Source organism: Lactuca saligna, chromosome 8 (genome assembly GCF_052625555.1).
Source record: "Lactuca saligna cultivar CGN05327 chromosome 8, ASM5262555v1, whole genome shotgun sequence".
Lineage (NCBI taxonomy): Eukaryota > Viridiplantae > Streptophyta > Magnoliopsida > Asterales > Asteraceae > Lactuca > Lactuca saligna.
The window spans coordinates 191,668,417-191,693,778 of NC_136424.1; positions in this window are offsets into that span (position 1 = coordinate 191,668,417).

Here is a 25,362-nt window from a genome sequence, read left to right on the forward strand (position 1 = left end):
TTTCAGATTCATATGAAAAATACAACAATAACCCAAATGGATTTACTTAACTCAAAAGTTAACGGAAAACTTTAATAAAAATAACTTTTTATTAACGAAAGTGGGTTACATTGACGGAATAAATTTCAGGTTGTCACAGTTTACCTCTCGTTTCTGGCAAAAGTTCCACGAGGAACTAGGCACGGGGTTGCATTTCAGCACTACATATCATCCATAGGCCAACGGCCAAAGTAAGTGTGTTATTGATTTCGATGGGAGTTGGGATTCCTGCCTACCTCTTGTGGAGTTCTCCTACAACAACAATTATCAGTCCAACATTGGTGTTCCGCCTTTTAAGCTCTTGTATGGTCGGAGATGTGGTACTGCAGTTTGTTGGGGGTGGTTGCTCAAAGGGTTATGGGAAGAACTGAAGTAGTCCTTCAGACCACAAAGATTATCCAATAGATCAGGCTGAGACTGCAGACAACTCAGAGTCGGTAGAAAAGTTATGCCGACCGCGGCCGATCCAAGTTAGAGCTTCAGGTCAGTGATATTGTATTATTGAAGGTCTCACCTTGGAAAGGTGAGATATGCTTCAGGAAAAGGGGGAAGTTGGGTCCCCAATATATTAGGCATTTTCGAGTGATTGTAAGGGTTGGCAAGGTTGTGTAAATGTTGGATCTACATGAGGATCTTAGTTAGATTCACAACACGTTCCATGTTTCGCAGTTGCGAAAGTACGTATTGGATGATGAGGTAGTGGTTTCCTTGGTCGATATTTAGGTTGATGAACGCCTGAACTATGTTGAGAGGCCGATGGCTATTTTAGAGAGAAAGATGAAGGTCATGCGCAACAAGGAGGTACCTTTGGTAAAGGTACAGTGGCAGCATTGAAGAGGCTCCGAGTGGACCTGGGAGCCGAAGGCTGAGATGCAGGAGAATTATCCTGAGTTATTCTTCATAGCAGACTTCAAGGATGAAGTCCAAACCAAGTGGGGGAGAATTGTAACATGTCGATGATAAGGTACTTCAAATTTCAGGCCTATAACTTTATTATGTTGCATTTTGGTCCCTAAGTTCAAGAAAGTGTGCAAAGGAGCCCTAATGGAATTGTTGTAATTACGGCCTTCGGAGTACGCCATGCGTACATGGTATACATTGAGTGTACTAGGGTGCGCCCCAGTACCCTCATTGTACATTAGTGTATTCTGGGTGTACTTGCCAGTCATATTCACAACACTCTTATGGCCTCATTTCACCCAACTTAACTACCTATATCCGTCTCATACGTGTTTGTTGATGGGTTATGAGCATAACTACAAAACTTATGTGTTTATGCAACCTTATTTCTTTGAATCTAGGTTTTTCACTAATTGAACATACAAAATTGAATACTAAAGCAAAACCCTAGAAACTAGCATATCATTTGAAATTAACTAAATAAAAGGGTTTAGATGTTTACCTTACTTGTTATGTAGTAATAACAAGAACACCTTGTAGATCTTTGACTCTTGAAAGCAAGTGCCTCAAGTGTGACACCTATAATGACTTACAAACACTCTTTGCAAGAGGATGAGAATGAGAGAGGAGGACTAGGATTCTTCCAAGGTTCACCTAAAATCCCAAGCTAAGCCTCCTTATATACTGCAGAATGCTTAGTCCCAAAGCTAGGGTTTGTAGGTGGAAACCTTAATTCCCTGCTTAAGGCCTAAACAACCCATGGACTCCTTATTAGAACGCCTTGAACGAAACTTATAGGGCCAACCTATAATTTTCTTCCACTACTATCCAAGGAGTTTAAGAGCCCGGTTTCACAACTATCAATGATTTGCAAAACAGCCCATATACTTTTAATTAATTCCTTCAATCCCAAAATTAATTCCAAATTAATTTCTGATTAAATATTAATTAAACAACGTGATTTATAATTAGTATATTATTTTCATAACATATTAATAAATCATATATATGAATTTATTATTCCAAACAATATATTCAACTTCTCTCCAAAAGTCATCATGTCATGTTGCAAGAGTGAAGGCAACCCAAAAGGACTTATGCTTCTATCAATTCAAGTATATACCATTTATAGTTACGGGCTTAGATACCTAATCCGATAGTCTCCCACTTGGATAAATCTAATAACTATAATTGCAAGTACAAGTTCAAAAAATTGACCAACACATTGTAGCTTTCAAAAGCCGTTGTTAAACTCTGACCTAGTCAGATATGTGTCCTTAGATAAGTGATCAGATATTTCTCCATTCTACAAGATATCATAACATGAGATATGGATTATAATCATTCTCTCAATCCAATGTCTGTTTCCCGATTTCCGATTTATGATATCAGACTACTAATTAAACACATCAATTTAGTCTAGGCTCGGCCAAGTGCTTTAGATGGCATCATCAAATCATCGAGGGGCCCACATATATCGTTTGTCCCTATTAGGGCAATAGGAAAGGATAAACTTCGACTTATATGCTTGCACTATTCACTTATTAAATCATGCACAACAATACGGTTTATAACATCAAGTTACTGATGTGTTTACGTATTATCAATGCACAACTAACTCGTAAACAACAACTCATATGTCTCCCTTTCAAGAATATAAGATATTATCATCCCAGAGTTACTCCTGATAAAATCCATGAAGTAATTCTCTGAGCGTGGGTAAGTACAATACTTCAATCCCATTTTAAAATTACTTGTGAATATTTTAGCAAACCATTGCAATGTCAAAACCCTTAGATCATCTACAATCCAATTCATGAAAATCTTAGTTCACTACTTACTTTCAAAGTATGATGATTGTGGATGTTTTGAATAATCCAATTATTCAGGAAGTAAAACATGCAAAGTGAAACACAATAATAACCTAATTAACTATGGTCTCAAAACTATTGAATATAAATAAAACTTCTTTTATTTAATCACCATATTAATTAGACTTTATTAATTGTATAATGTCTCCATTAATCAACTAATATTCTTGAATTAAACATTAGTCATGCCATGTTCTTAAACATGCATACTATGTTTCTCTATGGTCCTTCCTTTGTGAAAATATCAATTGGATATAATTTAAATGATGCTCATTTCACAATTCCAAATCCTTATTACAAGTGTAAGAATTCCAAATTATTGTCACTACTAAATATGTGTTAGAGTCTAACCTAGCATGCAATATCCTTTTTGTGATGATTTTGTGTCAAAATCACTGATACTTAGCCAACGATGTAACAAAATGTTGCATTGAAACTTTGTTAATAAAACAATATCATGGTAATGAAGTATCAAATTCAAGGTAATTCCTTGAACACCTTCCTTGCATTAAGGTTTCTAACTCATATGTAGATTTCAATAACCAACTCCCAAAATGGAAACATTTCCATAATCCCATATGACTATTAATTCTGATAAAAAATTATCCCAATCAGGAACACGTCAATATGGTTCGTCCAAATACTATACTTCCAACTGTCCACAAGCAACCAATCTTTAGCGAATCTCAAATTGTCTCTTAACAGTTATTTAACGACTCTTATTCACATCCAGTTCTAGTCCTTTTCCCTTAAATTCCCTAAGCATTTGGAAAATCAGAACAAGTAAATATTATAACATATGTAATCAATCCTATATCTGAAGCATATGGGATTCGATACATAAAGACCTGATACTTGATCAGTCTCTTGCTATAATATTTCCATATGTCGAATTTCCTTTTTTGAATCATTTCAACACGATATTCATATCTGTCTATGACTAAGTTCTTTCAAGCCTTCAATCTAAACCTTTAGATCTGAAATGAAGTATAAGTACCTTCACCCTAAAATCCTTTTGTAGAAAAACAATTTCCCAACTTTGCAATTTGCAAATTTTGAAATCTTTGTTTCCTACCAATAGTATTGCCAACCTGCAACACTTAGCATAACAACTATGCTCCCACTAGCATAATAATTATGTTTCTATCTGCATAATAATTATGCTCCCACTAGCTTTGACATGTACCCAGAAATCAACTGGACTTCTAGAAATCAATACTATTAACTTTATTTCTAAAGTTCAAATTTATGATATATGATGCTTTGATAAGTCTTCATCTTAGACTTCTCAAGCTCGTGCATCTTTCATTAGATAGAATATGTATGTGTTTAAACCCTTTCAGAACTTACAACAATAAATATTAAATGTTCAAAACAGTCCTTTGCCATTTCTCATAATTCGAACTATGAAAAGGGATGTCGTAATCATATGTGAATTTGAGAATGCAATTATCACAACTGCTAACCATAATGATACCAATCAGATAAACCTACTAGTGAAAGTATTTCCTCATAATCATTTTCATGAGTTACAGCGTAACCCTTTGCCACCTAGATTTTACGGTGTATGTGTTCCTATCAATATGAATTTATCAATTCCAACCTACAATCATAACATAAGGTTGAGGAAAAAAGAAAAATCAAATTTGTTTTTTCCTTTCATGGACTGAACCTCCTTTATTCTTAATTCCTTGCCCTCTGGCATCACAAGGGCCTACCATTGCTTCCATGTTGTTTAAGCAGATCACTTCCATTGACCAATGTACCATCACTAACCAACGTGTTCTGCCATTTGCAGTCAAATGAGAACTATAAAACTCACATGAAAAGTAAACTTAACTAGAAGGTGCATAAAAACAAGAATGTGTCAACACGATAGGTTATCTACCTCAGGTCGTGTGCTAGTGTCAACTAACAGGTTTATCCTTGATTGAACCCTGAAACTATTTAATATCATTAAGATTCCCACTGACTTCTTGACATATAAGTTTCTTTCTTCAATGAATATTCTTAGACGAACTTAAAACAAATATTCAAAAGTTAGTGTGGATTCTTGTCAAGACAACACTTTATTTAATTGGTCTTAGTTTATCTTTATTTTATCCAAAACATTACAGTTACCAACTTCAAATGTGCTCGAGTAAGAAAAACATTTCTACTCCACATTTCATGAGGTGTTATACCCTTAGTTTGAAATAGGCTTCAAGATTCGATTCGAAGTTACTAGAGTGTGACTCTAAAGCTTAACTTGATACGAATTATGACTCATCTCTCAATTAAACCATTTCAACAATATCTGATTCCTCTTCTTAGTCATACAAATGCACTAAGATGTCCTTAGAGGATCAATTGTGACATGGTTCCATAATCATTAAGATGATCACAAAAGATGATACCAAAGTACTCTCCTTTCCTTTAAGATTGAAGAAACTTTTATGTTTCTGCCAAATAGATTCTTCATATTCGTTCTGTTACTCATTGAAACTTTTCAAAGAATCAGAATTACACTTACTCTTATAAGCATAACCATATTTACTGAATCATCAGTAAATCATGACGAATAGACTTATGTCCTTTGTGGTGGATCTAAATAGTCCACATCAATGTGTACTAGATCCTTTAGTCCTTCACTTGATTCATATAAACATGTGATCAATGAATTAGTCATGGTTTTCCAACTATTAAGGTTCTCATACATCACGAAATTCAAATTGTATAACTCCAAGTTTCTATCCAACTTAAACTTGGGTGATGAGAATTCCTTTTCACTTGGTTGATTATGACATTCCCACAAACAACATAACTAAGAATCACATCCATATTTAACATTGCTAATAATAGAAATATCATCAAAATTATCATAAATGCCATTGCAAGGAAATATAAAGTAAAAAAAATTCACTTTATTGATAAAATCTGGAAATTTTTTTTCCTTACAATGCAAATATAAAACTACGTTTCTATACATTTCCTAAGCAATCTATTAATCTATCATAACTCCTAAGCAGCAGTTCAAAAATATGATCCTCAAACCATGCGATCTAAATCCATCTGTCACGATCAGATTCAACTTACTTCTTCTTAAGCTTCTTTCTTTCTCTTAGATCCTGGAAAGCATCAAAATATGAATATAACATCATGTAATAAGAATCTATAAATAGGAACTTAATAAAGTCAGATAGTGGATGTACCGGAAGTAGAGTCATACTACTTGACTTTACTATCTCTGCGATCTTTCAGGTAGACAGGGTAGTTTCATATCCAATGTCCCTTCATTTGGCAATAGAAACATATGGAGTATTTAGGAATGATACATGGAGCTATCTTAGAACTGGACTTTCTCTTTACCATATGGTCAAACGGTTTGACCTTGTCTGATCCCTTTCCATTGGGAAGAGAAAACTTTTCTAGACTACCAATGTTGCCATCGTCAAAGTCCATGGAAAGTTGGGAGACAGATCCTTCAAACACATTTTCTTGACCAATGCTCTTTAGCATTTCTGCTTCAGTAGCAATTAGCAAATATGTTAGATCAATTGGGGTTATGTCGTGGTCAGTCATATAGTAGTATTTTACGAACTGACTATATGACTCAGGCAGCAAGTGAAGAACCAAGTCAACAACCAGATTCTTTAGGAAAACTACACCAAACATTCCTAATCTATCAATGTGTGACTTCATTTTCAGACCATGCGCACACACAGACTTTCCATCTTGGTGTTTGCATGCCAAAAAGGCTTGAGTAGCTTTGAACTTTTCAAGTTGATGAAAATGTGGCTCAGGGAGAATTAGTGGAGGCAATGGAGGAAGAGTTAGAGAAGCATGATTTCCAGTTCCACCATTTGAAGAAGGGGACATTCTTTCACGTTGATCAACTTGTGGAAGATGATCTTCAGATTGAGAAGGAAAACCATTTCAAAAAGGATGAGGAAGACCATTGATGTCTGAACTCGACATCTATAAATGGAGAAAATTCAAATTAATTGATTTATTTAATCCTCAACTATTAACCCAAAATTTAAATTAAGGCTAGGATCGATATTTTTGATTCAAATTCTGAAGAGGGATGCCATAATCAAATTTGAATCTATTTTAGGTAGGTAAGCATATAGCAGTTTCAATCAAATGAAACTCCTAGATCTTTTGAGATTCATTGAACTATTCAATAGCATGTTTAATCTCGATTATGCTCTCACTTTGTGACTGGGATGTCGATGATCACAAATGATATATGAATAACCATGCAAATTAGCTTGGTACTCTCAATGTCATTTACCACCTAATCAATGTGCTGGTTAAGCACGCACGCTCCATTAATCAATGATAATTTACGAGAAACCCATTGCCAACAATATTAGTCCATACTAGTGTGTCGGTTAACCACACACGCTCCACTAACGACTAATAAGGTGCAATGTGCAATTTCATAGGTTAGCATCAAATTCACATTTTTCCTAACGTAACAAAGAATGAGATTTTAGAAAATGGTTTAGTTAATTTATAATTCATTATACTTTTAGTGAGATTTTATTATCCTATCAAACTCGTTTGGATAACGACCATCCACTAATCAAGAGAGCGATGGGTAAGAATGGATACCCAATGGTGGTCATTTTATAGGCCGCTTCCTTAAACTTCCCTTATAGACCAACTTCATGAATGAAGCCTACTAACGGTAAGACTAACTTTTCTTATATATATATATATATATATATATATATATATATATATATATATATATATATATATATATATATATATATATATATATATATATATATATATATATATATATATATATATACATACATACATATAACGGCACCGATTCCTAGTGCTATAACAGAAACTGCCCTTAACGCGCAAATAAAAGCCTATATTAGACTTTTAATTAAATTTTAAATTCCGAAAATAAAGGGGTACTTTTAAAATTTTTCAGAAATACTAGGATAAAATTTTAATAATTAAATTAACCATTAATTTTATCTTTATCAAAAAAAAATAAAGCAAATCATTAAATTTGATAAGGATATACACTTACCTTTTTTAAAAATTCAATTATAGGCAGAAAAATGAATTAAGGTAATTATCCTAATCAAGCCAAGATTATCAAAATTGAAAATCCAGGAATCTGACTGGCCTACTCGTCGAGTCTGTGCAATGCACTCGTCAAGTTGGTCCAACTCGTCGTGTTCTATGAACAAAATGACAATTCTGCTCCCTTCTCCTTTGAACGATTCACAATTGCATCGAGTTTTACTATAAAAACATCCAAGGCTCTGATACCACTGATGGATTATGAGCATAACTACACAACTTATGTGTTCATGCAAGCCTATTGATTTGGATCTAGTTTTTTCACTAATTGAACATGCAAACTTGAATACGAAAGAAAAACCCTATAAACTAGTATATAATTCGAAATTAACTAAATAAAAGGGTTTAGATGTGTACCTTACTTGTTATGTAGTAATGACAATAACACCTTGAATATCTTTGACTCTTGAAAGCAAGTGCCTCAAGTGTGACACTTCTAATGACTTACTAACACTCTTTGCAAGAGGATGAGAATGAGAGATGAAACAACACAAAATACGACCCAAAATTTTTTGTTTTAATATTAATAAATATCAAATCATCAAGTATCATATATAATAAAAACCATGGAATGAGTAACTCAAATGTCAAAGTAACTGTGTCAAAACAAAACAGTATCAATCATCACAATATCCGAAATAAACTCACAGGATAAAACTAAAGTTGTGGTGTTTGCGATGCTATCATCCCTAGCTCTTGCCTTTGCTAGCGGAAATACCTAAAACCAACACTGAAAATTGTAAGCACGAAGCTTAGTGAGCTCCCCCAAAATACCACATACCATACAATAACACATAAACAACTATTGGGCCGTGCCCACTGCATCGGACCGGAGTCCGGAAACTGCATTGGACCGCAGTCCAAAACTAACCAGGGCCTTGCCCTCTGCATCGGACCGAGTTAGGAAACTGCATCGGACCGAAGTCCGGAACTGACTGGGACCTTGTCCCCTGCATCGGACCAAAGTCGGGAACTAACTGCATCGGATCGAAATCTTGAACTGATTGGGACATTGTCCCCTGCATCAGACCGAAGTCTGGAAACTGACTGAGCATAACATATCATAACATAAACATATCAACTAGCATAAACACATATACTACTTACTGCATCGGACCGAAGTCCGGAACACATAACACAAAGACATGCTTGAATCACAAAGACATCAAGCACACTGAACTACTGGATTGGACCAACGTTTGGAACTACTTCTAACTAGACGGGCCAGTATTGTGGTCGTAGACTCGTTCCTACTAGAACGAAAACTCTCCTCGGAACTCTGAACGCTCAGATGCTAAATCCGAAACTGGATGATTGCTTCTCCGAAACTCCCCGACTACAATTTCCATAAACACTAAATCAGATACCGATAACTGAACTGAGGGTAAAATGACTATTTTACCCCTGGTCAAAGTCAACCTTCTGGTCAAAGTCAACATTTAGTTGACCAGACTCGCCGAGTTGGGCCGTCAACTCGTCGAGTCCCTATACTCTCTTCTTATCCACCACTCGCTACTACTCGTCGAGTTTAGCAAAGACTCGACGAGTTCTTCTTCGATAATGACATCCAGTCTAACTTCATCCGACTCACCGAGTTGTATGAACAATTCGTTGAGTCCACCCTCATCTTATGAACACGTCTAGTTTGTGACTCGTCGAGTTCTATGAACAACTCGTCGAGTTTGTTGTTGAGGCAAGAAGATTGCTTTGGATTTGCTGAGTCAGGGCATAGACTCGTCGAGTCCCTCCATTACTGAGTTCGTGTCCCATTCCATTGAGTCCACGTCCTACTCACTGATTCCAATCGTAATCTCTCAAAGGGATAAATTTGGGGACTCGCGACTCGACTCGTTGAGTCCGATGAACAACTCGTCGAGTCGCTTGCATGACACAACTATATCGTTGTTTTTATTTATCGATTCCAAGGCATTCAATTCATAGATCTGAGTTCCTAGAGTGGGTTTTACACGTAAAGTTTCTAAATTTACGTGCATGCATGATCAAATGAGGATTAAAAGACCTAAATAATCCAAAAGTTAGATCTAGGGCTTGCATGAGCGTTTGGCCTTATAAAGCTGGTGAATCTGAGCTTCTGGAGCTCAAACATCACTAGATCTAATGTTCTTCTATCTCTACATGCCCCCTACTTACTAGTAGCTCGAGAAATGGCCCAAAAAGTGACTAGATTAAGCTTTTATGGAGATTCAATTAAAGGAACAGCAAGGGTTCGAGTTTTAATACCTCTATATGCTCTGAATTCACCCCCCAAAAGCATGGATCTTCTTCTTATCCTTTGGATCCTCTTTCCTTCTCGTTCCAAAACTTCAAAGAGCACAAAACACTCAAGGTTGCTCAAAGAATTGGTAGGGTTTCGTATGGGACTCTTTGTAGGTGAAGAAGGCCGGTCCTGGGGCACATAAGATGTCTAAATAGGGTACAAACCCTTAAAATTAGGGCTTCATGCAGACAGGCGGACTCACTGAGTCCCAACATATGGACTCGTCGAGTAGCCAACTTAAATCGCATGCCATCCCGACTCTACTCGACGAGTCGGACCACATACTCATCGAGTACTCCATAAGAAAAGAAAATACTTAATTTAAATTACATACCATAAATGGGGCGTTACAACTCTCCCCCACTTATCTTAGACTTTGTAACGCCCGAGTTCCAGGGCTAAGCATTTTTGAGAATGTAATAGTCTGGGTTAACTATTGTAACTCATTTTGAAGTAATAAAGATGAAATATTTGAGTATTATGTGAATTATGTGAATTTTTAATGCTTATTATGTATTTATAAATGTTTAATAAATAAAGAATAAAAATAATCTTCAAAATTGAAGTGTGAGATAAGCCTGATATCTCTACATAAATTTGTAGTGGTCGAAACAAGGATTACGGAGATATAAAGAACACCTAAATCTGACTTCGTATGAAGAAGTTATGATTTTTCGAAGTTTCGGATTAGCAGTGTATAGCCCAAAATTCGAATAATAGATCGAGTGGTTTTTAGCCAACACGATCTAAACGAGAATCGAAGATCTCGTTAAGAGTAGCGTAACAAGAAAAAGATGGGCAAAACTGGACGTCGGATGAAGAAGTTATGAGAATTTAACGGACCAATCTTGTCTCGGCGTGTTAATAATATAACTTTTAAAATAAAGTCAAAATTAGCCAACGGAGTCTAAACAAAAGTTGTAGAGTATGTTCCCGCCTTCACGTGGATATAAAGAACATCAAAAACGGAGTTTGTATGTGAGAGTTATGATTTTTAGAAGTCGAGAAGGAAAATTGCGAAATTGAGATGACATGGCAACATCCGGGCCGTGCATCGCTAATCAGACCTCGCTTCGGATCACGCCACATAGCTCCGCGTACCTTCGGTCTTATTCGAGTCCTGCCCGAGTGCGAGCCAGCTGGAACACGCATGGCAACCCTATTCGAGACTACACCCAGCGTAGTTGTTGGACGCGCAACGTAGTCCAAGGCTGCTAAGGCTATAAATAGCATGCAAGCCATTCCAAGTTTTTCACACCTTTCTTCACTCTCTCTCTCTCTCTCTCTCTCTCTCTAAATTCTTTCTCTCTCTAAGGTTCCAAACCAACCCTAAACCCTAGGAAAAATCCCTAGCACCTAAAGGAAGCCCCAAGGCTCCCGGAGTCTTGAGAAAAAGGGTCTTTCGGTTTCGGAAACGCTGCTCCGAGTAAAGCCCGATTTTCTTTAAAATCCGCTGTAAGTGACCTATGCTTACACAATTTTTAATATAGCTTTCAAATATTATAGTAGTGTTATTAGGTCCTTAAAATAATTATTTGGGCTATTATTATGAGTTATATAAGTATCGTTTAACGCTTATATAATAGTAATAATAGTCAGACTATTATTTGTCGTGGTTATCGTTAGTCTAAACCCTAGTGGTATTGATACTAGGTTTTATCGAAGGAAAATTGTTTTGAGAGTATCAAAGCGCTGTCTGAGTGCTAAGTCACCACCTTTCAGGTGAGTGCATAGTTACTTTCAGCTTACACATATATATGAAATATTTTATATAAATTATGTGTTGTGTGTGCATATTATCCGTATACTTGCTATCTATGTTGGATGAACAATTTTATACATGTTTTAAATGATTTAAACTGTATATGTATTTTATATCTACAAAATGTGTTGGGTAAAACATGGAAAGATGTAATAGTTGTTGTGTGACAAAATAAAATAATGAGAGGCCTCGTTATAGATGTTATTAATGATCCAGTCATCTAGCAGAGTATAGATGACGACCACGGACTATTCTAGACAGTCTAGTGGAACACTAACAGGCTCGCAACCTGTAGGTGTTTATTTGAGTTGTGTGTTTATTTGAACTGTGTGCTCACCAGATGTACTCCATCCCCTACATGGTTGCCTTAAGGACATTTATTGCTAAGGAATCCCCTTAGCAGTAAGGTCCATCCAGATGATAGTCCTTAGACTAGGTCCCTTGTGTTAGATGTTTTAGGGAAGTAAAGTGAGGATAATGGGAACGGGTCATCGGGCTTGTTTGGTTTAATAAAGTTAATAAACTTATTTATTGTGGGTTGAAAACCCTATGTGGTCACCAGGCTCCCAAGCCTGACCCACTTAGTTTCTTGTATTACAGGTCGTGGCGCATGAGCATAGATGTGATGTCTTGGGATGAGAGATTAAGGGATTTTAGGCCTGTAAATACGGAATAATGTAGTAAGGCCTATGCTATATTGTTTATGGTTATGATCTGTATCGAACATGACATCCCGAGTCTTTTTAATGAAATACATTTCTATGGAAATGCTTTTGATAAATCTTTATCATATTTTGTTTTGGTACAAATTCCGCAACATTTTTATTTAAAATGTTAATCTGATTTTTAAACAAAGCATAAACAAAATCGGTCTTTTCTGGCCGTGAAAATGGGGATGTCACAGTTGGTATCAGAGCATTAGTTTACGCTAACTAGGAATTTGTAGCATTTCTAGACTTAAACTTAGAATGCTAAGTGATGATTGTGAGGTGTGAGCACTAGCTTATTTTAGGAATTATGCCTAAAATGTTTTTATGTGCTAAATGCTTTGTTCTTGACATGCTATTATTTGTTTGGATCCATGGTTTATTGCCGACCGGATCTGGAAACCTTATGTGTTTAGGATTCTAAACGTACGACTACGATATTAGAACTAGCATGTAAACGTTTCAGAGAGATAAGGATGATTTGAACATCAGTCCTAAATAAAGCTCTAAATTCACCTTATTCGGTATATAGATCAAGATGACAAGGACCCGTAACGAAAACATGAATGCTAATGGGAATAGAAACCAACCCCCAGAGATTGAGCAAATACCAATTGTGGTAGCCACTGCTGAGCCAATATTGATGGCCGCAGTGCAAGCGATGATCCAGGTGATGTTGGATCGTCAAATGGAGGAAACCAGACGTTTGCTCCAACAAAATCGAGAGGAAGAGACCATACAAATCGAACAGCCCAAATTGAACGAAGGGCAGATTGAGGTGGGCAACTACAGTGGAACCGTTGGTCAAGTCAACCCACCAATAGTTCGAAAAAATGACCAAGATGACGGAGTCGAGAGGAATGGATGCAAGTACAAGGATTTTTTTTACTTGCAAGCCATCGACTTTCAGCGGAAAGGAAGATCCAATCGGATTCATGGATTGGATCTCAGAAATGGAGTTAGCCTTTATGGTGTGCGGTTGCAGAAGCAAGCTGCAAACCACCTTTGCAGTGCGTCAGTTTAGAGGAGGCGTTGTATGTTGGTGGAATACCTTGGGGAAGACTCTGAGCCCCAATGAGCCCTTGAAACTAACATGGGTAGAGTTTCTGGTGAAATTCAAACAAAAGTATTGCTCAGCTCAAAAGTTGCTTGAACTAGAGAACCAATTCCTGACCCAGAAGAAGGGAAGCATGTCAATCGATGAATACACGAACAATTTCACAGAAAAGATGGAGTTTGACTTACGTCTTGTTCCGGATGAGCTAACAAGAATTGATAAGTACGCAAAGGGACTTCCATGGGAGTGCGCGGTGCCAGTGCGTCAGGCGTATACTCTGAAGGTAGCTATCTGGGCTGCCAAGTCTATGGAGGATATGATTAAAGGAAGAGCTGCCAGCAAGGTTGAGGTTGGCGAGAAGAGGTAATTTGAAGGGTCTGCTAAACCCAACAAAAAGAAGAGAAAGTTCGATTCAAAGAAGTTCGGGGGATGAGGAAATGAATTGAAATGGTGCGAGAAGTGCAAGAAGAAGCACTCGGGAAAATGTAGCGAGGAAGTAACCTACTACAAGTGTGGGAAAAGGGGCACTATGCCAATGAGTGCACCATCAACAAGAGGGTGTGCTACGAGTGTCGTGAAGAAGGGCATACTGCTAAGGATTGCCCAAAGAAGAAAGATGCGGGAAGGCCCAACATTCCAAAGAAACGGAAGGTGAGAGCCTTCCAGATGATGCTCGAGGCTACAAAGGAGGCAGCAAATGTCGCTTCAGGTACCTTTCTTTTAAATGGTTTTCCTGCCAATATACTATATGATTCCGAAGCCAACTACTCCTTTGTGTCGTGTAAATTTGGTGGGAAACTAGCATTACCTGTAGGAAACCTTGATAATGTCCGGATTGTAGAAGTTGCCAGTGGTAGGTTCATACCTGTTAGTAATCATATTAAGAACATACTCATCAACCTAAACGGAAACGAATTCCACGAAGAGCTATTACCCATAGAGTTAAATGGTTTCAACATTGTTTTGGATATGGATTGGCTTAGTGCCAACGATGTCGAGATATTATGCCGAAAGAAGATAGTTAGGGTAAATCCCCCTAGAAAGGAGTCATTTATGGTGTACGGGGACAAACGTAGAGTGAATTCTAGAATCATCTCCTTGATGAAAGCCAGAAAATGTTTATCCAAAGGATGTGCATCATTTTTGGCATTTGTGATTGATGCTAAGAAGGAAAAGAACGAGGTGCAGAATCTACCGGTTGTGTGTGATTATCTAGAAGTCTTTCCCGAAGATCATCCCGGATTACCACCTGATAGACAAGTGGAATTTCAGATAGACTTGTTACCAGGTACAACACTGATAGCAAAGGCACCATACCGATTAGCACCGACGGAGATGAAGGAGCTTATGATGCAACTTCAGGAGCTATTGGACAATAGTTTTATCTGACCTAGTTCATCACCCTGGGGAGCTCCGGTGTTATTCGTGAAGAAAAAGGACGAAAGTATGAGAATGTGTATAGACTACCGAGAGTTGAATAAGGCAACGGTGAAGAACAAGTATCCGTTGCCGAGGATTGATGACCTATTCGATCAGCTGCAAGGTTCGAGCTACTCCTCAAAGATCGATCTTAGGTCAGGATATCATCATATGAAGGTAAGAGAGCAGGATATTGAGAAGACTGCATTCAGAACGAGATATGGACACTATGAGTTCTTGGTTATGTCATTTGGACTAACCAATGATCCAACAACATTCATGGATTTGACGAATAGGGTTTGTAAACCATTCCTCGATAAATCCGTGATAATGTTCATCGACGACATTCTGATATACTCGAAAAGCCAAGAGGAGCATGGCAAGCATCTACAGGAAGTGTTGGAAGTGTTAAAGAAGGAGAAGCTTTATGCTAAGTTCTCCAAGTGTGATTTTTTGATCTGGGGAGTCCAATTCTTGGGTCATATGGTTAACCAAGAAGGGATAATGGTTGACCTGGAAAAAATCAAAGTGGTAATGAAGTGGGAACGTCCAAAGAGTCCCACGGAGATTCGAAGATTTCTAGGATTATTCGGATATTACCGACGATTTATCCAAGGCTTTTCTTCAATAGCTGCTCCATTGACAGCTTTGACTCACAAAGGAGCTACATATATGTGGAGTGAGAAACAGGATGAGGCATTTGAGAAGCTAAAGAAGAAGTTATGTGAAGCACCAATACTTTCTCTACCCAATGGAGTTGAAGACTTCACAGTTTACAGTGACGCATCTGGAGTCGGGTTGGGTTGTGTTCTAACCCAAAGAGAAAAGGTGATAGCATATGCATCTCGACAATTGAAAGAGCACGAAAAGAACTACCCCACTCACAATTTGGAGTTGGCAGCGGTAGTTATCGCTCTAAAGATATGGAGTCATTACCTCTACAGAAAGAAGTGCAAGCTTTTCACTGATCATAAGAGTCTCCAGTATCTCTTTAATCAGAAATAATTTAACATGAGGCGACGTTGTTGGCTAGAGTTACTCAAGTACTACGACTGTGAGATACATTACCACCTCAGTAAAGCAAATGTTGTTGCTGATGCTCTCAGTCGGATAGTCAACCTTGAAAGGAAAAGGCTAAGAGCATTGAGAATTGAAGTCATCTCGAAGATTGTGGAAAGCATCAGGAAAGCTCAAGAAGAAGCCTTAGAAAAGAATGACCGAAAAGAAGAAGGTTTGGGCAAAACGTTAGTGTTCGGTACAAACAGTCAAGGACTGAAGGTATTCCAAGATCGGATTTGGGTAAACAAGAAGGGAGGAATAAGAGATCTTCTGATGGAAGAAGCACACAAGACCATGTACTCGATTCATCCCGGTAGCACTAAAATGTATAGGGACCTAAAACCCTATTACTGGTGGCCGACGATGAAGCTCGATGTTGAGAAGTATGTGGCTGAGTATGTAACATGTGCAAGAGTTAAGGCACAACATCAGAAACCATATGGGAGTTTAGAACCTTTACCTGTAACCATGGGTAAATGGGAAGACACCACCATGGATTTTGTGACTAAACTGCCCAGGACGAAGAACGGTCACGACATGATTTGGGTAGTCGTGGATCGTTTCACTAAGAGTGCACACTTCATAGCAACCAACAAGAGGTGATCTATGGATAAGCTCGCAAATGATTACATGAATGAGATAATAAGACTTCATGGTGTTCCTCTTATGATTGTATCGGATCGTGATAGTCGTTTCACGTCGAGGTTTTGGAGGAGCCTACAAGAGGAGTTGGGTACGAAGTTGTGTCTGAGTACAACATACCATCCGCAGACTAATGGTCAGAGCGAAAGAACGATTCAAATGCTTGAAGATATGCTGAGAGCATGTACCCTCGAGTTACAAGGGAATTGGGCCGAGCACTTACCTTTGGTAGAATTTTCCTACAACAATAGTTTCCACTCGAGCATCAAGATAGCACCCAATCAAGCTTTGTATGGACAGAAGTGTCGTACGCCGTCTTGTTGGCTTGAGGCTGGAGAAAAGTAGTTTATGGGCCCCGAGATTGTCCATGAGATTGCTGAGAAGCTAAAAGTGACCAAAGAAAGAATGTTAGCAGCTCAAGATCGTCAAAAGAGCTACACTGACAAGAAAAGACGGCTGATGACCTTTGAAGTTGGGGATTCAGTTTTGCTTAAAGTCTCACCTTGGAAGGGACTTATAAGGTTCGGGAAACGAGGGAAGTTGAGTCCAAGGTTTATTGGGCCATTCAAAGTTCTTTAGAAGATTGGGAACCAAGCTTACAAGCTGGAATTGCTCGAAGAACTCGATGGTATTCATAACACCTTCCATGTGTGTTATCTGAGGGAAATTCACAGGAGAAGTTCTCAACTTAATTCCAATCTTAGAATTAAGGACGGATGAGAATAAGAGGCTGATCGAAGAGCCTGAGGCAATTATTGACCGTAAGACTAAGAAGTTACGACGCAAGATGGTCGACTTAGTGCTAGTTCGATGGAAACATTCGAATGGACCGAATCTCACTTGGGAAACAGAGAGTGAAATGATGAGTCGCTATCCACATCTGTTTGTTGATACATGATTCTGGGACGGAATCATCCTAAGGGGGAGAGAATTGTAACGCCTGGGTTCCGGGGCTAAGCATTTTTGGCAATGTAATAGTCTAGGTCAACTATTGTAACTCATTTTGAAGTAATAAAGATAAAATATTTGAGTATTATGTGAATTATGTGAATTTTTAATGCTTATTATGTATTTATAAATGTTTAATAAATAAAGAATAAAAATAAGCGTCAAAATTGAAGTGTGAGATAAGCCCGATATCTCTACATAAAGATGTAGTGGTTGAAACAAGGATTCCGTGGATATAAAGAACACCCAAATCTGACTTCGTATGAAAAAGTTATGATTTTTCGAAGTTTCGGATTAGCAGTGTATAGCCCAAAATTCGAATAATAGATTGGGCGGTTTTTAGCCGACACGACCTAAACGAGAATCGAAGATCTCGTTAAGAGTAGCGTAACAAGAAAAAGATGGGTGAAAATGGACGTCAGATGAAGAAGTTATGAGAATTTAACGGACCAATCCTATCCCACCTTGTTAACAATATAACTTTTAAAAAAAAGTCAAAATTAGCCAATGGAGTCTAAACAAAAGGTGTAGAGTACGTTCCTACCTTCGCGTGGATATAAAGAACGTCAAAAATGGAATTCACATGCAAGAGTTATGACTTTTAGAAGCCGAGAAGGAAATTTGCGAAACTGAGATGACGTGGCAATATCCGGACCGTCCATCGCTGATCATACCTCGCTTCAGATCACGCCACATAGCCCCTCACATTACGCCCCGCGTACGAGGTCCGGTACGCCCCTCGTACCTTCGGTCTTATCCGAGTCCTGTCCGAGTGCGAGCCAGCTGGAACACGCCTGGCAATCCTATCCGAGACTACGCCCAACGTAGCTGATAGACGCACAACGTAGTCTGAGGCTGCTGAGGCTATAAATAGCATGCAAGCCATTCCGAGTTTTTCACACCTTTCTTCATTCTCTCTCTAAATTCTTTCTCTCTCTAAGGTTCCAAACCACCGCTAAACCCTAGGAAAAATCCCTAGCACCTAAAGGAAGCCCCGAGGCTCTCGGAGTCCCGAGAAAAAGGGTCTCTCGGTTTCGGAAACGTTGTTCCGAGTAAAACCTGGTTTTCTTTAAAATCCTCTGTTAGTGAGCTACGCTTACACAATTTTTAATATAGCTTTCAAATAATTATAGTAATGTTATTAGGTCCTTAAAATAATTATTTGGGCTTGTATTATGAGTTATATAAGTATCGTTTAACGCTTATATAATAGTAATAATAGTCAGACTATTAATTTTTCGCGGTTATCGTTAGACTAAAACCTAGTGGTATTGATACTAGGTTTTATCGAAGGAAAATTGTTTTGAGAGTATTAAAGCGCTGTCCGAGTATTGAGTCACCACCTTTCAGGTGAGTGCATAGTTACTTTCAGCTTACACATAGATATGAAATATTTTATATAAATTATGTATTGTGTGTGCATATTATATGTATACTGTCTATCTATGTTGGATGAACAATTTTATACATGTTTTAAATGATTTAAACTATATATATATTTTATATATACAAAATGTGTTGGGTAAAACATGGGTAGATGTAATAGTTGTTGTGTGACAAAATAAAATAATGAGAGGCCTCGTTATAGATGTTATTAATGATCCAGTCATCTAGCGGAGTATAGATGATGACCACGGACTATTCTAGACAGTCTAGTGGAACACTAGCAGGCTCGCAACCTGCAGGTGTTTATTTGAACTGTGTGCTCACCAGGTGTACTCCATCCCCCACATGGTTGCCTTAAGGACATTTATTGCTAAGGAATCCCCATAGCAGTAGTGTCCATCCTGCTGATAGTTCTTAGACTAGGTCCCTTGTGTTAGATGTTTTAGGACGTAAAGTGAGGATAACGGGAACTGGTAATCCGGTTTGTTTGGTTTGATAAAGTTAATAAACTTATTTATTATGTGTTAAAAACCTTATGTGCTCACCAGGATCCCAAGCCTGACCCACTCAGTTTCTTGAATTACAGGTAGTGGCGCATGGGGATAGATGTGATGTCTTGGGATGAGAGATTAAGGGATTTTAGGCCTGTAAATACGGAATAATGTTGTAAGGTGTATGTTGTATTGTTTATGCTTATGATCTATATCGAACATGACATCCCAAGTCTTTTTAATGAAATACATTTGTATGGAAATGCTTTTGATAAATCTTTATCATATTTTGCTTTGGGACAAATTCCGCAACACTTTTATTTAAAATGTTACTTTGATTTTTAAACAAAGCATAAACAAAATCGATCTTTTCTAGCCGTTAAAATGGGGATGTCACAGACTTCATCCTAGAAGTCTACTGCTGTTGAATCTGAAAATAACTCTGGATAATGCTCTCTCATCTCCCCATCGGTCTCCCACGTCCACGCTGAACCCTTTCAGTGCTGCCACTGCACCTTCACTAACTGAACCACCTTGTTCCTCAAGGTGTTCGTCTTGCAATCTAAGATCGCAATTGGTTTCTCAATATAATTCAAGTTGTTATCAACCTGAATATCTTCCAAGGGTACAACTGCTGACTCGTCCACCAAACACTTCCTCAACTGAGAAACATGGAAAGTGTTGTGGATCTGGCTAAGCTCTGCCGGAAGATCCAACCGATAAGCAACTCGCCCCACCTGGTCCAAAACCCTAAAAGGACCAATGAACCTAGGGCCCAGCTTGCCTTTCTTCCGGAACCTGATAACACCCCTCCAGGGTGATACCTTCAGGAGGACCATATCGTCCACCAGAAACTCCAAGTCTGAATGCCTCCTTTCGGTGTAACTCTTTTTCCAACTCTGTGCGGTCTGCAGTCTACTACGAACCTGTTGGATCAACTCTGTTGTCTTGAGCACCACCTTGGTGCTCCCGATGACTCACTGACCGACCTCGCCCCAACAAATTGGGGTCCTACACTTCCTCCCGTAGAGAATCTTGAAATGAGGGCGGTCAATACCAGCGTGGTAACTGTTGTTATACGGAAATTCTGCTAGTGGAAGATACATATCGCAACTACCACTGAAGTCTAGGACACATTCCCGAAGCATTTCCTTGAGTCTGAATCGTCCTCTCGCTCTGCCCGTCCGTCTGAGGGTGGAAACCGGTGCTAAAATGAAGACGATTACCCATCTCGTCATGAAATCGCTTCCAAGGTCTGGAAGTGAACCAGACGTCTCGATCTGATACTACTGATACAGGCACTCCATGCCGTGCTACTACCTCGTGCACATAAATATCGGCTAGCTTCTCAACCGATATAGTCTCCTGGATTGGTATGAAATGTGTGCTCTTGGTGAGCCGATCCACTATGACCCAAATCGAATCAACTCCCCGTGTCGTCCTGGGAAGCTTAGTGATGAAATCCATGGTGATAGCCTCCCATTTCCACACAAGAATATCTAACGGCTGCATCTTCCCGTGGGGTCTCTGGCACTCCGCCTTGACTTTCCTACAGGTCAGGCACCTCTCTAAGTACCAGGCCACATCCCACTTCATGTAGGGCCACCAATAATTGGGTCGAAGATCTATATACCTCTTCGTCTCCCCTGGATGGATGGAGAATCGGTACTTGTGGGCCTCATCCATCAACACCTGCCGTACTCCTCCCCAATACGACACCCAGACTCTCTTATGAAGGGTTATCAATCCTCAACTGGCATAGTCGAATGAACCTACTCGACATATAATCCTCTCACACTTCTGCCTCTCCTCCTTCAGGCCCTCAAAATGTGCTTCTCTAATCCGCTCCAATAATAGAGTAATCACCGTTATCTGCATACATATATCTCTAATTGGTGCCGCCATCGCCTTGCGGCTCTGGGCGTCGGCCACAACGTTGACCTTTTCCGGATGATAAAGGATCTCACAATCATAGTCCTTTACCACATCTAACCCTCGACGCCGCCTCTTGTTCCAATTCGGTTGGTCCATGAGGTACCTCAGACTCTTGTGATCCGTGTAAATGGTACAGTGGACCCCATAGAGGTAATGTCTCCAAATCTTGAAGGCAAACACCACCGCCCCCAACTCTAAATCGTGTGTCGGATAATTAGCCTCATGAGGCTTCAACTGCCTAGAGGCATACGTTATCACATGCCCTCGTTGCATCAACACTGCTCCCATCCCTGTGATCGAGGCATCACAGTAGACTACAAAATCATCCACTCCCTCTGGCAGGGTGAGAATCAGTGCCTCGCACAATCGCTGTCTAAGGGTCTCAAATGCGGTCTGCTGTTAAGGCCCCAGCGAAACACCCCCGACTTCTTAGTCAGTCGGGTAAGTGGAACTGCTATCTTGGAGAAGTCCTTGATGAATCTCCTGTAGTACCCTCCCAAACCTAGGAAGCTCCAAATCTCTGATGGAGGCCTCAGGACCTCCCACTGCATCACCGCCTCGATCTTGGCTGGATCCACTAGAATACCATTCTGGTTGACGAGGTGACCAAGGAACTGCACCTCGCGCAACTAGAACTCGCACATGGAGAACTTTGCAAAAAGTCTCTCCCTCCTCAGCGTCTCTAGCACCTCTCTCAGGTGCTCCTCGTGCTGCTCCTGAGTCTTGGAGTAAACTAAGATGTCGTTAATGAATACTGTCACAGACCGATACAACATCAGCCTGCATATGCGGTTCATGAGATCCATGAACGCGACTGGAGCGCTGGTAAGCCCAAATGGCATCACCACAAACTCATAATGACCATAACGGGTCCTAAAAGCTGTCTTATGAACATCCTCATCCCTGACCCACATCCGATGATAAACGGAGCGCAGATCAATCTTTGAAAACTAAGATGCTCCCTGAAGCTGATCGAACAAATCATCTATCCTCGGGAGTGGGTAACAGTTCTTCATCGTTACCTTGTTCAACTCCCGGTAATCTATGTACATACGATGCAACCCATCCTTCTTCTTCACAAATAGGATCGGGGCTCCCCATGGTGAACTACTTGGTCTGATGAAACCCTTGTCTGGCTATCGGAGCCGCGCCAGAAACCAGATCAATCCTGAACTCAACCTGTCTCTCTGGGGGTATCCCAGGAAAATCCTCTGGGAATACGTCTGGGTAATCTCGTCGACTATCGCCTTGCCCTTCTCCCGGGAATCCAAAACATAGGCGACAAACCTTGCGTAACCCTGCTGAAAGTAGCGCCTCGCTCTCGCTGCTGAGTAAAGAATCGGTCCGTGTTGTGGCCTTTCTCCCTGAATCACTAACTCTCCCCCACTAAGGGTGTAGACCCTCACTAACTGTAGCTCACAATCAATCACCGCCCCATTGAGGCTCAGCCAATCCATACCCACTATAACCTTATTCCCTCGCATGGGAATGGGAACCAAGTCCACTGAAAACTGCTCATCAAATAACTGCAACGAACAAGCCCTATGTACTCTTGCGACCCTGACGGTCCTGTAATCAGCTATCTCAACTTCAAGTGGAGAATCCAGCTCCCTCGGAGCTCTGCTAAACCTCTTGCTAAGCGCAAGTGAAACAAATGATCGGGTAGCCCCCAAATCAAACAACATTGTAGCTGAAATGACGTTCACTAAGAACGACCCTATATAAAACATATAACCATAAGAAACAATCCAGAACAATAAAAAAATAAAAGGAAGATACATACCCATCACCACATCAGGAGTCGCTCGCCCCTCTGCTGTCATCTGAAAAGCTCTACTCTTTGCCACTAGCGCCTCACTTCGGCCCTGATGACCAGCTATAATCCTCAATGTTGCAGGGGCATGTGCTACCACCTTCCCTGCTGCTGCTGCTAACAAACTCGGACACTGGGACTTTTTATGTCCCCTCTTATTGCAATGGAAGCAAATTAGATCAAATGTTGTGGTAACGGTGGGAGTAGCTACACAATCTCTGCTCATATGCCCGGTCTAGCTGCACTTATAGACACTGGGACTCCCTACCTTGCACGCCCCATCGTGCAATCTTCCACACTTGCCACACCGACTGTGGCTCTATTGTCCTCTAGATCTGCGATCTGATACCTTGGGCTTTTTGCCCGAACTCCCTATGCCAGATGCCGCCTCTGGCTTCCTCTTCTTCTCCATCTCTAAATCAATCTCTCTCTCACGAGCCCTATCAATCATGTCATCCAGCGTTTTACAGCTGGACTAGCTCACAAACTGGCAGATATCACTCCGCAACATCTCGTGATAATGGGCCTTCTTCATTTCCTCATCAGCTGCGTACCGAGGAATGAGAAGAGCCCTCTCCTTGACTTGGCGGTAATCTCTGCCACTGTCTCTGTAGTCTGGGTGATATCCTGAAACTCCCTGGCTAACTGCTGCACCTCGATAACTGGTGCAAAATCGGCTCTGAACCTAGTAGTAAAATCAGCCCAAGTCATCGCATCAAGTGTTGCATCATCCCCGATGACATGTCCGATCTCCTCCCATCAATCTCGTGCCATGTCCTTCAGAAGATAGGATGCTAATCTAACCTTGTCCCCCTCATGACATCTGCTGGTGCAGAATGCGTTGGCGGCATCTACCAACCACATAGTACTCAAAATGGGCTATCGCACCCCCATGGTATTTTGGAGCTCCACAAGCTCTGAACTCCCTGAAAGTGAGTGTGCACGACCCCATCATGCTCGCCACCTCAGCACGGAATGTGCTTAACCTATCATCCACCAACTCTAAAATACCCTCCTTGATCGAACCAAAGATCACAAGAGTTTGCTCGAGTATGATACAGGTAATCTCTGAAGAAAAAAACTCCTTCATCTGCTCATCCAAATGCTCGGCCCCTGAGCCTGATCATGATCCCTCACCGGCACCTGAATTGCCGCCTGCTGGGTAGGGCGTAAAACCACCATTCTGAAAACACATCAATTCAAATGTCAGAAACACTGGTATATCTCGAGGGATCGCTATTACTACAGATTTCCTGGCCTCGCCTCTGCCTTCCTTGATTCAAGTACGGATCCTCTGCTTTTAGTAGTATGGGCCCATACTACCTTCCACATCTATCTGTACTTTTCTCAAGAACTGCCTCGACTCCACCAAGTCACTACTATTGATACTGATCTCTGTTACTCTCATCCTAGGCTTACCCTAGGGGAAATCTCTGACTCAAACCAGTCCTCAACTCCTGATGGTCTCCTTGTAATGCCAATTAGCCATTACCTGAATACCATCACATGTGACGAGGCTCAGATAATCCTTCGAGTAAAAGACTCATCCCCACAACGGTTAGAGTCAAACAAGAGCTGCGTAGTAGGGCCAAATCCAATACTATGAGATTATTCAACCCTGATCACATGTGACGTGACGTATTCACCTAACGACTAACTCCCATCACTCAGAGTTCCACAAAGCACAAGGCAAGCAGCATTTAGACACATGAAACTACTCAAGCAATTCTTTCCTCATAACGAGAAACTGTACTACCATACAACACTAAGCTCATACTATCAGGCATAACCTAAGCAGGTTATTCTATTACTGTCTACTCAATACTAGCATGCAATTCTCATAAAGCTGAACACATATAGCAGGCACATAAGGCATCATCCCTAGATCCTTAGTCCTATTCTAGTAGGATGTTCTACTGACACTGAAACTGATAATCATAACATAAGCTTGTATGGGT